Source organism: Python bivittatus, unplaced genomic scaffold, assembly GCF_059951505.1.
Source record: "Python bivittatus isolate LINGU-HERP-01145 unplaced genomic scaffold, Pbiv_v1 ctg000490_np1212, whole genome shotgun sequence".
NCBI lineage: Eukaryota > Metazoa > Chordata > Lepidosauria > Squamata > Pythonidae > Python > Python bivittatus.
The window spans coordinates 80,417-84,310 of record NW_028277077.1 but is presented as its reverse complement, the minus strand read 5'-3'; positions in this window follow the sequence as shown (position 1 = coordinate 84,310).

The window sequence follows — 3,894 nt, the reverse complement described above, 5'->3', positions numbered from 1 at the left end:
AAACCCGCTCTGGGCCAAAGCGACGGATGCCAGCCGGGCATTCAGGAACAGTGCCAAGTCCACAATGTCCAACTCCCAGTTCTGAAGCATTCTCACGCAACCAGGCTTGGTTCAGAAAAATACTTCTTTATTACGTGGTACATGTAGCTTGTAAACAGAACATTGCTAAAACTAAAGCCTTGGGTAAACTTCCCTCTATTTATCCCCCCCTCCCCTTATTGCCTGGCGTCTAGATTCTTCTCCACCTGGTGGTGACCTCTTTCCTTCCTCCCCTCCTACCTGAGCTCCTTCCTGGCCCTTTGGGCCCCAGCTGCCTTGCCGCCAATCAAGCCAGTCTAAATTGCCCACATATGGTTCAGCTGCTTCCCAGCTCCCATTACAACCTTTAACAGCAACCCCCCCCCCTTAGTTACAAGTGGCAGAAACAAATCAATCCAACTCCCAACGAATGCAATACAATGGAAAACAACAACAGTTGGGTGATGCAGGTTCAGACAAAGAGTTTCCATCTGTGTTTCTTGTCATACCAGTTCTCCTGAAATACAGGAAGGCTCGAAGTTGAAAAGATATTTTCTTTTTAAAGAAAACGGGGGGGGGGGGGAGCCTGTTGTACAACATCATGGTGCTAACCAGTTTAAGCTCCTTCCGTAAGTGTCAGGCCAGACACTTAACAACGGCCAGTTGTTCATCAATAGGACTCAACTGGCGTCCCAGCCATTGTGGGACCCCTGGCTAGTAGCAACAGCAGCAAATATAGAATTTGCAAAGAGAAAGATGAGATCGTGGGCCATCTAATCGGTAGGTGTAGCACGATCTCCAGACGAATGAGAATGCCAGGTAGGATTGGGCGGGGAAAATACATGGGCATTTATGCAAAAAATACGGATTTGACGCCCCTAAATAATGGGGAATTAAGTGCTCCTGAATGACCATGATAAACAAAAAACATAAACTCACATCCCAGTCATTGAAGAAAAGTAGTTTTTACTTAGAGACAGAGCAATGCCACATGTCACTAGAGTGGCTTAAAAGGAACTGGAGAAGATTGCAAATGATTAAAAAATAAAACTGAAAACTGACCAAAGAGATTGTGGAATAAACCAGCAAAAGCGTTCCCCATAATTATTGGAGCATTGAGAACTATAACAAGGGAATGGTCAAAACAATTGACAAAATTAATAATGTTTGACCTCACAACATTTAGCTTGCAAAAAGCAGCTTTGCTTGAAACCACGTGTCTATTAAGGTGGTATTTGGGAAATTCTGAGGCTTTGGGGTAAAGCCCGAACGGACTCTAAATTACAGCATTTGCTGAGTATCCTGTAGAAGAAACGATGAAGCAGCTTCAGCAATGTAGCTCTGATTGGAGGCAGAGCTGCTGTGCACGGACTGGGGAAAATACTGATTTTCCTGCAATCCTTTGAGATCCTGTTTTCTTTGTTACAGTGGGTGTATCGCTCCCTAAGTGCAATCACACAGGTAGCAACACCAGATTGTGTGTTCCGAAAGATACGGATCTTCTGGGAACGAACCGGAAGAGAAGCCAGCTCACTGATGCTTACCTATGGCTTCAGGCATGTCGTGTTGATTGTAATTTCCTTGGGGCAGGGCTCCTTCTCCAGTACCACGCGCTTTTATATCAGGGTGGCCAAACTGGTCCTTCTTTCAGAGAACTAATGGGAAAGGATCGGCTTGTTCCTGAGACAGGTCTGGGATTGTTCTACCTTTAGAATAATTTTGGGCGGACTTATCAAAGTGGTGGAGAGCTTCTGCCTGTTAGGCTCAACCATCCACAGTAAAGGAACAAGCAGCCAAGAAATACGCCACCGACGAGTACTCAGTAGAGCAGCCGCGAAGGCCTTGGAAAAGATACTCAGATGCCACCATGGGTCTATACCTACAAAGATCAGAATGCTGCAGGCCATGGTCTTCTTGGTGGCTCTCCATGGAAGCGAAAGTTGGACTTTGAAGAACCAGGAGAGGAAGAGCATTGACACTTCTGAACTTTGGTGTTGGAGAAGACTCCTGAGAACACCCTGGACAGCCAAGAGAACAAACAAGTGGATCATCGAATTTTTTCGATGATCATCGAGTAAAATAAGAGCAAAGACTTTACTATGTGGACAGAGGTAGTTTTCATGGCAAAACAGTGAATTTTTTCTTTTTAATATTTGTGTTTTTTTTAAATAGGAAAGCCACAATTAGACTTGACCTGGGCTCACAGGATGCATTAAGCCACGGCATTTGATCACGGCTTCACATGTTACGTGAATTGCACCCCTGGGGCTTGTAAATCAGGGTTTACGGTTTTGTATGCTATGTGAACAAAACCAATTGCAATTTCTTCCACAAGTGTAGCGTAGCATGACATGGAAAATCATTTTAGTCTTGGGCGTCTGTCTGATTTGATGCTTTTAGCTGTTTTTATGTTTTTTTCCTAGTTTTGTACGCCGCCCAGAGTCCGCAGGAGTTGGGGGGCTAATAAATTTAAATAAATACAGTACAGTAAATAAAGAGTTCTGATTTCTATCTGCCTGCCCCTTTTGTGGCTATCTACACCAGCAACCGACCAAGCATCTTCTTTTTTTTTCATTTCGGGACGGCAGGAATTGGAGCGATTGCTAGATGGAGCAAGGAATATGGTTTTCGGTCCCTCTTTGCTGTCACCCAGTGGTGTGCTGGACATTTGCAGCCCTCTTTGTAGCTTCCTCGTTGCGGCCGCTTGCAACGAAGACGCGGTGGGAGGAACGCCGGGCTAGGCTAGAGAAGCAGGAAGGACTCTTCCCGCAGCGTTTCAGGCCGACCCACCTGGTTAAACAGCAAAAGCTTCCGAACTGCAGCTCGCTTCGTCAGACGCAGAGGAGCTAACGGGGGAAAACTCCTCCAGCACGAGGGAGCGAGAGATTGCTGAGCCCACAAGCCGCAAAAGGTTTCGGGCAACCTCGGAAGGTCCCGACAAACCCTCCCAGGGGGTTTTAGCCCATCAGGACTGTTCACTGGTAACCTGAACAGGCAACCTGCACATGCGTATAACGGCCTTCTCTCCTTCCCCCCACTCCTCAGTAAATCCCCTTTCGGTCCAGCCACTCCGGGCATCGGATGAAGCGAGCTGCAGGTCATGAAACCTTGTGCCTTTTAATGCAATTGGTTGGCCGGAAGAGGGGCTACCAGATGGAGGCAGGCAGGCAGGAAGGGGAGAGATGGATGGACGGACAGGCGGACAGATGGAAGGAGAGAGAAGGAAGGAGACGGAAGGGAGATGGACGGAAGGAAGGAAGGGAGGAAGGAGGCAGGCAGGCAGGACTGGTTAACAGTGGAGATCTGAAAAAGGAAGGAAGGAGGGAGAAGAAAGGAGAGAGGTGGGTGGGTGGAAGGAAGGAAGGAAGGAAGGAGAGAAGAGAGAGATGGATGGACGGAAGGGACTGGTTAAGAGCGGAGGTCTGAAAAAGAAGGGATAGCCGTTAGAAAGACCTATGGAAAGCATGGCGAAGGGGGTTCTGTGGGTCCCAAGTACGGAGGTTGGTGTGAACGTTCAAAATTCCATCCTAGAACAAGCGACTCGTATGTAAAATGTGAGAAAACTCTGCCAAAAATTTAAGACAGCAGTTCCACAATTCTCTATAGTGCAGGACAAACTCAGACCTATTTGCTCACCATTTATTAGCTCCCTTGATTTTTTTTTTCTTAATTACATTCTCTTTCCCTGTACGGTAGTCATTTTGGAGAGAAATATCGAATATGGCTTGTATTTCTCCTCAAGACCACGTATACTGTATATAGTACACTTATACAATTATATTCAGCTCTTTTTAAAATTGTTCTTAGGTTTCATTTTCGTTTTCTTTTCATTTTTGCTCTGTGGGGATGGTTATACAGAATAGCTTAGCGGGGGAG